Genomic DNA, 13,804 nt, shown 5'->3' on the forward strand with positions numbered 1-13,804 from the left:
ACTAGCCATACGTGAAAAGCAGGTTTGGTCCTACTTAAAAAGCTTAAAAGCAGGACCCCAAAGGATCAAAATATTTCTAAGTAACGGAATCAGATTTAATGCTGAGTTATCAATTCTCCCCAAGCTGATTCTTAAATTCATATGGAAATGTAAAGGACTTAAAAACCAAAACAATGGTGGGAAAAAAAGAAAATAAAGGTAAATTATTTACACTACTTGACTCCAAGATTTATTACATAGCTACAATAATCCAGACTGTGGTATCTGACAGTTCTAGAATCAAATCTTGGTTCCATCTTTTGCTTACCTTGGGCAAGTCACCTAATCTCTATAAGCTTGAGTCTTCTTCTCTATAAAATCAAAATAATATTAACAGCCTGGTAGGATTATGTGACTAAATGAAATAGTGCATATGACGCACTTAGCATAGTACTGGGCCTATAAAAATAATGTCAGCTTTTACTATCACTCAACCTCAAGCTTTATAAGACAGGGACTGTATCTTGTCTTGATTATCACTGTATCCTTTGGGCCTTAGAAGGAAATCGAGGTTCAACTATCTCAGGCAAAGAGTTAACAAGTAAATAGTTGACCATGTACTTAAAAGTCCAACACCATCACTTTTCAAATGATGAGCATGAAATTGAGAAAATCCAAGTTTCGAGCCCAGGGGCTTCCCAGGTGGCACCAGTGGTAAAGAACTCACCGGCCAATGCAGGAGACGTAAGAGACAGGGGTTTGATCCCTGGGTTGGAAGAGCCCCTGGAGGAGAGATGGTAACCCATTCCAGTCTTCTTTCCCGGAGAAACCCATGTACAGAGGAGGCTGATGGACTACAGTCCATAGGGTTGCAAAGAGTTGAACATGACTAAAGCGACTTAGCATATGGCACACAAATTTCAAGCCCAGGTCAATCTTTTCTAATGATGCACACCTTCTCTTTCTCAAATACTTTGGCTTTAGAATACCTTAATATTTATTTATATATTTACATAGGACTTTAAAAGCAGCTTTGTAACATTTTGTCTAGGATAGTACTTAGAATGAAGCATATTCAGCTTGAAAAATATGGATAACCAAAGAGTATGGTATGATAGGTAGAATTATCCAATAGTTTAAACTTCATTTCTAATAATGCCAAATTCAAGGAATAGATAGTATTAATTATAAGAGAAAGCTCTGGTTTCAGAATAGTATGTTTAGAATAGCCATGGTGGCCTATAAGCTGAATATAAAAATGTAAGAAAATGATATATGATATTGAGTCATTTTGCACAGAATTTCGTCTATAAGAATTTCAGATTTAAATATCTAGTGACCACTATTTCACATCTCCAGAGTCTACCCATTTCACTTTGTAGCAAAAAAATGAACAAAAAATATCAAATCCTGCTTATCATACTTTAAATCCCAACACAAATGCCCCCAAGCAAATCCTTAAAACCACTACCCAATCCATCTGACCCCCTTCTAATGGTTTTACATATTCCTGAGTCTATTTTTAAGATTTCTTCATTGTTTTTTGCTTCAAAATATGCATGTTTTGTTATTAACCTTGCATAAATATTCCCAAATTTTGACTTTCTTCAGTGAGTTGAAACTGCCATGTAATGTAATTCTGCTAACATACACAGGAAAAATGACTGTGGTAATCCACAGTTAAAAGCTGACTTCATCACGCACGATGGCTGATAAAGAAGACATTTAATTTTAATCTTAAAAAATTATTTTCCATTTTGGTGGCTGACTAATCTTCATCATATTTTCTCTCCTCACCCCCCCAAAGCTGCCTGCCCCTTTCATACAGGGTTATGCTTCTGGCCATTTTCATAGGCACACTCAGTGCTTTTAGGATACGTCTCTCTCTGCTTACCACTACCTACGGTTACAAAGTTCACCAAAATCTCCATCTTTCTCATTTGTATACTTCTTAACCTCCCCATCTCCATTCTTGTTCAAGAAAGCATATGCAAGGATGTAATTTCCTCCTATTTTTGCCATTGACTATGCCCCTTTTAGAATCCTATATCTAGCTTTTATCACATTTTAAGAAAAAGAACAAACAACAATAGTAATTGTTTTAATAACAGAAAGCATGAATAAAGATGAGAGTAATTTGGGGGTATTAACCTAGAAAATAAAACTAACAGGTGAATTCAATTGAATGTTATTTCGAGAAAAATACCAAATATTCTATATTCCACATAAGATATGGCATGACAGTTTTGAAGAGCTTCATTAGCTATGATCAAAGAGGCAAGGATAGCATCAAATATTTCAGTTCTTGAGAGCTTTAAAATAAGAGGCACAGGGAGATATCCAATTTTTTGACTGATAATCTCCTATCTTCCATTTACTACCTGGGTAGTTTATAAGTGAACAAAACTAAAGTATCTCTCATAAAATTGTTAGGATAGAGAGTGCCCAAAAGAAAGTAGCAGAGTGAAGACTTAATAGCTCAGTGTCTCTAGATTATGGCTTCTTTTTATTTTTTAATTTTAAGTGATCACTTGGAGACGCTATTTATGTGTATTCTCACTTAAGGCAATTGGCTGTATCAGATCACCACTAAAAACCCAACTGCTTTTCTACCCCAGGATTCAGAGAAATAAAACACTGTCATTTATTATTTGTTTCAATATGCACAATATTGTTTGCATAAAATCCAGTCTCTTCTTAAGAATTAGAAAAAAATTTTTTTTCTTAATTTGATAAAATCCAGAAACTTACACTTGGCTCCTGTTTTAACAGAAAAATATTAGTGAACCATTGGTTAGGACTTACATAAAATTCTGAACCTTTTATAAAATAAATTTGATCCACTTAGAAATAGGAAAATTAAATCAAAAATGTGTTAAATATCAGAAAATACTGCTTCATTTAAACTTCAAAAGCTTTCTTAGCCTCTAATGAGATAGCTTAAACAAGATTATCTTTGTTGGATGATATTAATTGGATCTATAAAGAGTCCTATTATTAGGTATAACTATTTTTGTAATGAACTTATTTGATTTGTAGATTAGTTCACTATGCTGCTGCTGCTGCTAAGTTGCTTCAGTCATGTCCGACTCTGTGCGACCCCATAGACGGCAGCCCACCAGGCTCCCCTGTCCCTGGGATTCTCCAGGCAAGAACACTGGAGTGGGTTGCCATTTCCTTCTCCAATGCATGAAAGTGAAAAGTGAAAGTGAAGTCGCAGCTCAGTCGTGTCCGACCCTTAGCGACCCCATGGACTGCGTTATGCCAAATTTCATTAGGCTGTGTGTTGCTAATGACTTTTTAATTTAATTTATTTTTTGTTTATTTCATGTTTATTGTTTATTTATTTCATGCATTGGAGAAGGAAATGGCAACCCACTGCGTCCATGGGATTCTATAAACCCTGTTAATCTTTTTTTCTTAGCATTTTGTGATAACTTTGTATAATTATTGTATATTTAATAAATTAATCAATAACCTTAATGCTTTAAAATGTTAGTGTTCAGTTCAGTCAGTCAGTCATGTCCGACTCTTTTTGACCCCATGAATTGCAGCATGCCAGGCCTCCCTGTTCATCACCAACTCCCGGAGTTTACTCAAACTCACATCCATCATGTTAGTGTAAATACATGAATTCCAAACAATTTGGGAGAAAATAAACTAATTCATGAAGAGGATTTAATGTTCATGAATGACGAGTTCTCTGTAGGTAGATGGTAACATTCGCAATAAATCTCAGCCATTGAGTACAATGTTCAAAGTACAAATAATTTGATTAAGGATTAAATAAACACAGATTACTGTTCCCTACTGAGAAAGAATTTTTTATTTCACGTTTCAAAACATGATTGGACCATCAATACTTACAAGAGCAACTGAACTATTCATCATTCTGATAAAAAAACTTAAATTAATATTCACATGCAATGCAACATCAAAGCATGTATGTACACATATGTATAAATGCTAATTTATGTATATTTATAAGAAGTAACTTTATGAGACTAGCATATTAAAAAGGCTTGCTAGAAAGATCCCATGGACGGAGGAGCCTGGTAGGCTGCAGTCCATGGGGTCGCTAAGAGTCAGAAACGACTGAGCGACTTCACTTTCACTTTTCACTTTCATACATTGGAGAAGGAAATGGCAACCCAGTCCAGTGTTCTTGCCTGGAGAATCCCAGAGACGGGGCAGCCTGGAGGGCTGCCGCCGTCTATGGGGTCGCACAGAGTCAGACACAACTGAAGCGACTTAGCAGCAGCAGCAGCAGAGTTGTGATACCAACCAAGGTATCTGTGCTATGCAATTGCCTTGAAGGTGACATCTTCTTTATAATAAGATACTTTGGACATTTGGCATTATGTGTGTTGCTAATGACTTTTTAATTTAATTTATTTTTTGTTTCAATTGTTTATTAACTGACCAGATTACAAAAATAATCCTGGTAGATACCTTAGTTCATCCTTCTAATAAGCCTGTTGATCTGGTCTTTCCTGTTGCCCGCATCTCCACCTTCTACAAAATGGGTAGTCTTTTTCTTCATTCCACCTCGTGGAGAAGACAATTTAAAGGGCTACAGGAAGTCACTTGCTTCTTTGAAACATTTTCCAAAGGTATAGATCTCATGAATCAGATAGATCCTCCATGCAGATGATTCCGTATTTCCCAAGAGATCGAGTAATCAGTGCATTGTCTGTCAGGGCAATTCGCTTTTTGTTGATTTTGCCATAACCACGCTTGTAGATCAATTCATTTACAGACTTCAATTTGGGTACCCCCATGCAATGTATGGAGAAGGCAATGGTACCCCATTCCAGTGCTCTTGCCTGGAAAATCTTAACAAAGGGATAATAAAAAGAAACGAAACAAACAACAAAACAGCACAAGTCTAGAGCAGATTGTGACTCTGTGACCTTAACTGCTCTGGGCCTTAGTGTGCACAACTAGAGAGTGTTTTTCAACCTCTTCCTCCTCTTTATCTTATTCTAGTACAAGAACATTTTGTTAGATAGAACCTTACATGGAGCATCAGTACATGAAACAATAATGCCAAACTGCTCTGTTGTGGTGGGTGAGAAAACCTGGCGCCCCTCTGTAAATTTGTTTATGTTATTTTTTACCGCATAAAACTTTCAAAGAAAGCTTGCTGATTTTGCTTTTGCTTCTGGGTTGGATATACTCAACCCAGAAAGAAAAGGATTTCACAGCATAAAAAAATTTAAACAATCATTCTTCCTTCTTCAAACACTTTTACATATAAATTGTTGATCAATATGGATTTCATTTTTGTGTAAGGAGTAAAGTAGGTCTCTAAATTCTCATTTCTTTCAAGATGACTACCTGTTCTTCACTTTATTAAGTAATTTGTCTTTATCTTACTGATTTGAAATGTGACACTCCTGCAATAAGTTCTCACTTATTATTATTATATATATATTATATATATTATATATTATTATAATTATTATATATATTATATATTATATATTATATATAATAATAATAATTATTATTATTATCTCATCATCAAATCTTTTGGCTTCCCTGGTGGCTCAGTCGGAAAGAATCCACTTGTAACTCAGGAGACATGGGTTTGATCCTTTTGTGGGGAAGATCAGGAAACCCCCTAGAGAAGTAAATGACAACCCACTCTAGTATTCTTGCCTGGAAAATCATGGACAGAGGAGCCTGGCAGGCTACAGTTCATGGGGTCACAAAGAGTCTGACACGACTTAGCGACTAAACTACCACCATTTCTATTTTCTAGTACTTTAGTTTAAGGGTTGATTCTATCTTCACCAACTGCCAAGAGCAAATGCTTTTTTTTCCCTAAACTATGAAGATTTTCAGTTTCATATACTAATTGTTAACATTTTGTATATCTTTTCATGCCACATTTACTATTGTTTATGGCTACCTGTATAAAACATGCTGATATCTATTGCAATGGTAATCAAATAAAGACATATATAAAATGTTAGCATTAGGGGTTAATAGCATGAATTCTAGAGCCAGAATGTGGACTATTATGCTACTTGTTAAATAGGGTTGTTATGAAGATTAAATGGCTTAATATTTGTAAAGCATTTAGTAAACATTATGTGTTATTATTATAGTTATTGCAATATATGACCTATAAATCAATTGACTTTGTATATGATATATGATCTTTTTCATTTGCTACTCTTAAATTTTAACATGACAATTTAACTTATCAATGTCTACATTTAGTCTTTTCCAACACTACATCTCTAACTCTCTGATTCTCTGACACCATCTGAGTGTCCTACAATTCAATACTATTCTGATACTAACCACCCTAACTACCCAGAGTTAGTGTTGGACTTCACAAGTTTAAGGATTCAATCTCATAATACTGCTCTCTCTCAAACATCAGGCCTAAGTACCAAGTCCCTGGTACCAGACAGTCCACATCTGTCTAACTTGGCTACAAATTCCAGAGTTCCTATTACCTCTTCTCCCTCCAAGGTTTGATAATTTGTTAGAATGACTCATAGAACTCAAGAAAATGCTATGCCTATAACTCCAGTTTATTATGAAAGACACAAAGGAACAGCAGATGGAAAAGGACACAGGGTGGGGAGGACACAGGGCTTCCTTGTCCTCTCCAGGTATGCCACCCTCCCACCAACCTGACCTCTTCATCACTCTGGAAGCTAAGTTTCAATGAGTTCAATATCCAGCCCCTCTCCTCTCCCTGGAAGTCAGTGGGTGGGGGTGCAAGTTCCTACCCTCTAATCGCTTGGTCTTTCTGGTGACCAGTCCCATCCTGAGGCTATCTAAGGACCTTATTCTAAGTTATCTCATTAGCATAAACTTAAGTGTGATATAAAGGGGCTTATTATGAATGACAAAGGTCACTCCTAGCACTCAGAAAGTTCAAATGGAACCCTGTGCCGGGAACCATGGACAAAAGCCAAAGATATTGCTTATCATGGGGCTTCCCAGGTGGCTTAGTGATAAAGAATCTGCCGCCAGTGCAGGAGACACAGGAAATGCGGGTTCGATCCCTGGGTTGGGAAGATCCCATGGAGGAGGAAATGGCAACCCACTCCAGTATTCTTGCCTGGGGAATCCCAGGGACAGAGGAGCCTGGAGGGCTACAGTTCATGGGGTTGCAAAAAGTCAAACAGGACTTAGTGACTGCGCATGCACATATTGCTTATTATACCACAGTACTAGGTATTCTGTGTCCTTTTTCCTTCCTGAGCCCACACAGGACTAAAGTTCCCAGCCCCTTAGGAGTTGGCCGGGGAGATCTGATACTTCAAGTCAATCAACTATGAGAAGTGATGTGTTTTGCTTCTCGTCTGAGGCAGTAAAAAGCCACTGTGCAATTTTGCAGTTCCCTTTCCCCCTGCAGCAGCAAATGTGGATGTCTTGTGGTAAGAAACTGGAGCCAGAAAATCAAAGACGATGAGATTGCTAAGTGACACATGAATGATAGCTGCCTTGAATAATTACATCAATGATAGTGACCTTTGAGTGATAGAGAAATAATCTTCTATGTGTTAAACCACTAAGATTTTAGTTCTTGTTTGTTACCACAACATAAACATAGCCTCTTCTGCTGAGTCCCTCTTTTTTTAGTGTATATTCCTTTTCTATAATCTTCTTCCTGGGACTGTGACTGGAAGCCTTATATCAGAATTCCAGCAAGAAACAGAAACACATTCAAAAGATAGTTTAATCAAAGATCTGGGCAAGTTTAAAAGAATTCAACTGAAGTACCGGCCAACATGAAGGTATTACTCTCCCTAGACTTGAGGGGCAAAGGGAAGTAGTGGCAACCAAAGCTGAAATGAGACTGTTGCTATGGGGGATGGGCCACCTGACCGGAGCTCTGGCCTCAGCAGAATTCAGACAGTCTCAAGCTAAGACCAGCTTCCAGATGATTCGGTCTTTAGGAACCAGTGTCCGAGGGCAGAGAGCAGGGTGAAGAGGATGAACAGCAGAAAATATTCAGCACACCTCATCAAGTCATTCCAAATCTTGCTGTAGACTACTGAATTAACAAATGACATCTAAGCAGGACTTTCACGGCCAAACTACATCTTGGCAATCACCCTGAAAATCATAAGGATTGAGAAAAATGCACTGATGTTAGGGACCGTCCAGGGATATGGTTCTTTTGTTCTTCAACCAGAAGAACTATGGACACTTTCCCTCTGATTAGTGCATGAGAATCTGAAAATTAACACTTTAGAAATAAAAACATCGAACGGATATATTTATCAATAAACCGAGTAAAATTCAAAATAATTTTGGATACCCAGCAAATGTTCTACCCTCATTTATTATGTGTTCTTTCGGTTCAGGAACCTAATCTTATCAGTCTTTTTAACCCTAACATTGAATACAGTTTTCCCTATTGCCTATCATATTGATATAAAGTAAATCTTTAAGAGAGAATTCCTTGCATGATACTAATCACATTCTTGTGTTATTTCTTTTTACTTTCCACATTGACCTCTACATTTACATGGACCTCTACATCATTAATACAACATGTTAACTTTCAATTTTATGCTCCTATTTTATATGCCTTTTTGCTACTTCTTTGTCATTTTATACTTATGACTCTGTTCCAGATCTTACTCAAAACATCTTATATCTTCCCTTATCCAATCATACCCCATCTAAAACATTCCCCTTCAGTACTTGTTCAGTTTTCACAATAACTATTCTTGATTATCTGTATTAAAGATGAAAAGAATTAAAGGAACTAAATATCTACCATAGCCCAGCAATGTTACATATGGTTTCATACAATTGACATTATTAATTCTTTGTGTAAGAAAACATTATATTTATGTTTGAACATGCCAGTGGAAGAAATTATAGAGATATATGTCAAACCAAGTAATGAGCACACATAATAAACTTTTAATACAGATGATTTCTCTTGAGCTGGTACAAAGCACCAGAATAAGCAAGTATGCTCTTTCTTGAGCTTTGTTTATACAGTGGTTATATGTTTTGAATGTCATTTAAATTAATTTTCCTACTAAATATTTTTTTTGTAATTAATCTCTTGTCATGTCAGCTATAGTTTGTTAGATTATAAATAGAGACTACATATTTTTTCAATCACATTCATTCCCCAGAACCTAGTTATGTAGAATACCAACTTAATAAACATTTACTCCTTAATTATAAATAATCAGAAAGTCCAATTTTCCTTACAATGGACTAATTTTTTGAATATATAGTGATATAACCACTTTCATCAGAAAAAAGATAATTCTACTACATATTAATAATTTTTAAAATGAGCTCTGAACATAAGAAGACCATTCTTCATAAAATGTGTGTATACAGTAAATATCTATAACAATATTCAATAAAGTTTTTTCTTAAATTCTATTTGTACTGATTTTCCATTTTATATCACCCATATCTTTACAATACATGTTGATATTACCTTCATCATTTTCAACCTCTTCCTCGCTCTGTGATGTTCGTTAATATAAATTATTTTTAAATTCAGTACATAATTTTCAATTTAATCTCTACAATTTAAAATGACGTTTTTTTTTAAGCCTTTAACAAAACCTGTAAATGTAGCCAGTTTCATATTGTTCTTATCCAATGAGAAAACAATTACCCCAAAACTACCGCCCTTTGCCACTAGATGGCGCATATGTCTAAGTAACAATCTCTATTCTTTAAGTTAAACTATTTGGACAAAACCCTGTCTTCCTTTGAGGTAAATCCCATAAGTGAATTTTCAGGTTTGGTGAAATTTATCTCCTTAAGATTTAAAGAAAAGTTCATTTTAAACAATACAGATTAAGATCTTTCTAAAATGGGCTTTCAATCATGTCCATTGAGTTGGTGATGCCATCCAGTCATCTCATCCTCTGTTGTCCCCTTTTCTTGCCTTTGGTCTTTCCCAGCATCAGGGTCTTTTCCAATGAGTCGGCTCTTTGCACCAGGTGGCCAAAGTATTGGAGCTTCAGTTTCAGCATCAGTGCTTCCAATGAATATTCAGGGTTGATTTCCTTTAGAATTGACTGGTTTGATCTCTGTGCCGTCCAAGGAACTCTCAAGAGTCTTCTCCAACACCACAGTTCAAAGGCCATCAATTTTTCAGTGCCCAGCCTTTTTAATTGTCCAGATCTCACATTCATACATGACTAGTGGAGAAACCATAGCTTTGACTATACGGACATTTGTAGGCAAAGTAATGTCTCTGCTTTTTAATACACTGTCTAGGTTTGTCATCGTGTTTCTTCCAAGGAGCCAACATCTTTTAATTTCACTGAGAAATGCTGTGAGCAGGATTCTAACCTGAGCAGGCAGACCCCATTGGATTTTGAATCCAATGCCTTGACCACCCAGCCATCACAGCTCTATTTCCAGATACCACTTCTTAAAAGCAACTGCTGCTGCTAAGTCACTTCAGTCGTGTCCGACTCTGTGCAACCCCATAGACAGCAGCCTACCAGGCTCCCCAGTCCCTGGGATATTCCAGGCAAGAGTACTGGAGTAGGGTGCCATCACCTTCTCCGAAAGCAACTGCTAGCAGCAAATATTTCCTTTCCCCCAACTTTGTTTTAAAATACAGCTACTTCTAATGTTAAATAATCAAATAAAGCAGGCAGATAGAATTATTAGAATTGGGTCAAATCCTATTGATGAATTGCATAGAACGTCACATGTTTTATAGCATTTATTTTGAATACTTTATGACATTTGTTTTGAGTACTAAATGTTAATAATTGACACAGTTTCAGTTCAGTTAAGCTCAGTTGCTCAGTCGTGTCCAACTCTTTGCTACCCCATGGACTGCAGCACGCCAGGCCTCCCTGTCCATCGCCAACTCCCAGAGTTTACTCAAACTTATGTCCATTAAGTCAGTGATGCCATCCAGCCATCTCATCCTCTGTTGACCCCTTTTCCTTCTGCCTTCGATCTTTCCCAGCATCAGGGTTTTTTCCAAGGAGTCAGTTCTTCACATCAGGTGGACAAAGTATTGGAGTTTCAGCTTTGAAACAGCTTAATAAGTGATATATTTTAATATATATACTATATTTATAATTAACAGTTAAGTTCTACAGCATTCAAAAATTTGTATACTATTTACTATATTAAGACTTCCCTTGAGTTCTTTCTCCTTTTAATTTTAGCACTAATAATATTATTAATCCCATTAAGGTGATTCCAGGCCTAAGAACTTATTTAATAAAAGTAATTTCAGGTCTAATTTTTACACTTTGGAAAAGTATTTTCCTGTGCCTATTAAAAAATAAATTTTGTTTATGAAAAGGAAATATTTGATGAAACTAATCAGTTCAGTTCAGTTCAGTTGACAGTCGTATCCGACTCTTTGCGACCCCACGGCTTTCCTGTCCATTACCAACTCCCGGAGTTTACCTAGACTCATGCCCATTGAGTCGGTGATGCCATCCAACCATCTCACCCTCTGTCAAACTCTTCTCCTCACGCCTTCAATCTTTGCCAGCATCAGGGTCTTTTCCAAGGAGTCAGTTCTTCACATCAGGTGGCCAAAGTATTGGAGTTTCAGCTTCAACATCAGTCCTTCCAATGAACACTTAGGACTGATCTTTAGGATGGACTGGTTGGATCTCCTTGTAGTCTAAGGGACTCTCAAGAGTCTTCTCCAACACCACAGTTCAAAAGCATCAATTCTTCCGTGCTCAGCTTTCTTTATAGTCCAACTAATAAATATTTACTAACAATAAAGTCATTCTTAAACTTTAGTATGGTTCAAAATCAACTAGAGGTTTTGCTACAATTGTATACAGATGCCAAGTTTTCACGTGCAGAGATTGTATTTCACTTGGTATGAGGTGGAGACCAGGATGCTGTATTTTAAATAAACATCCAAACTGATTCTTTTATCTCTCTGTGTTTCTCAAAATTCTAAGTTGGCACTAAAGAATAAATTCTCATCTGAATGGAGTTTCATTTGAGTGTTCAACATAAAGTTGAGTGTTTCATTTATGGTTCAAAATTAAGGCATGTTATACAACTGTAACTTATAGGAAGGAAAATAGTTTTCACATCAAAGCCTCTTCCCAAAGTACAGAAATACTGGAAACTCCATTTAATACTTATTTTCTCAATAAATAATGTTTGAAGGCACCTCTTCATAGTCCAAGTCACATATAAAAATCTAAACTAAATCTAAACTAAAATCACTTCAGTTTATTAGTAGTAAGATTTTCTAATATGCAGTTATGAAAAATCAATTAAAATTAAGAGATTAATCTGTTTTTTTTTTTAAAAAACACTGATCTTTACTTTTTTATAAAACACTCTTTCTAAAAATCAACTTCTGCCTTTCTTACCTTGTAGTAACACTTTTCCATGTCTTTTAAGTGACCCTGTTTTGAGCAGTGTTAACACTTCAGAAAAATCTCCAGATATGTGTCATGTATCTTTTGGTCTACTTTAATAACAAAACAGAGTCTCCTTGTTATCCTCACTTGTTCAACCAATGTACATTCTTGCCCCTGTGTTTATACAGTACATTCATTAGTGGTTTTTACTTGTCTAGTCTTTTGGGCCATAAAATTAGAGTTTATTATCCTCCAGGTGATGAATCTTCTTATTTACAAATTAATTGCAGATCATGTGTGGGCAGCATGATTGCTGATCCTGCCTAACGAATACATTTAGTGCTTAATTTTTTTTTCTGTTGCTATTTTCTCATTTGAAGTGGGTAGACCAAAACCAATTAATTCTATTCCAGTTTTTCAGTACTTTGTTGCATGCTTCTTCTGTCAGTACAGATGCTTATGATTCTTAATGTATGGCTTTAAATAACATCGATATTAGAGATGTGCTAATATTAAACTACATGCTCCTGATAACTGCATCTTTCAGGTAAACCAGAGCTGCTAATTACTCTAAGAAATTTTAGGTTACATATTCATAATTTGAATTACTTTATCTTCAACAAAACTGCTTATATTTAGATTGCTTTAATAATAATCATAATCACAGAACTAGAAAATTTTTAGGAATATTTAAAAACAGCTCAGAGTCTATAATTGTTAGTTTAATGCAATTTTATCAGAGCATAGTTTTGTGGGTTTTTTAAATATCTGAATATGAAATTAAGAAATAGAGATATTCTAGATGTAGAATTTAGTAGGTTTTTGTACTCAATATCTAATTAATCAAAATATGTAAATGAAAGAAAGAAAAAGGCAACCATGTATTTTTTAAGACAAGCATAATTGAGGTGTTATAAAATTTCTGGTGATTTTAAAATTTGTGATGAGATTTTAGAACAAGTGGAGTGAGTAGGAAGTAAAATAAAATTTGAACAGGTAAATATTTATGTAAATATATCATGACATGAGGATGAAATAGTTGGATGGCATCACTGATTCAATGGACGTGAACTTGGGCAAACTCCGGGAGGTGGTGAGGGACAGGGAAGTTTGGCGTGCTGCAGTTCAAGGGGGGTCTCGAAAAATCGGACACGACTTGGTAACTGAACAACAACACGACACAGCTATTACTCTAACACCACAAGAATCTAATTATAAGTATCTTCATTTTTTTATGTTAAAAATATTGTGACCCAGTTCTATATCATAATGTTAGCCTAATGACACTTCAGTGACCCTAGCCTTAACGTAGTAACAGACAACCAGCTAGCGTGTGTGTTACTTGCTCAGTCATGTCTGACTCTTTGCAACCCCATGGACTGTAGCTTGCCAAGCTCCTCTGTCCATATGCTTTTCCAGGCAAGAATACTGGAGTGGGTTGCCATTTCCTACTCCAGGGTCTCCCACATTGCAGGTAGATTCTTTACTGTCTGAGC

The 13,804-nt window shown here is 36.0% G+C and overlaps 1 non-coding gene across 1 annotated transcript; it reads right to left on the reverse strand.

Moving 5' to 3' along the window:
* Positions 1–10,272: 10,272 nt before the first annotated feature.
* On the reverse strand, positions 10,273–10,354 carry TRNAL-CAA (transfer RNA leucine (anticodon CAA)). The gene has a single exon. It is a non-coding gene; the product is annotated as a tRNA-Leu (tRNA).
* Between the last annotated feature and the right edge of the window lie 3,450 nt (positions 10,355–13,804).

The sequence above is a fragment of the Bubalus kerabau genome, chromosome 3, assembly GCF_029407905.1.
Source record: "Bubalus kerabau isolate K-KA32 ecotype Philippines breed swamp buffalo chromosome 3, PCC_UOA_SB_1v2, whole genome shotgun sequence".
Classification (NCBI taxonomy): Eukaryota; Metazoa; Chordata; class Mammalia; order Artiodactyla; family Bovidae; genus Bubalus; species Bubalus kerabau.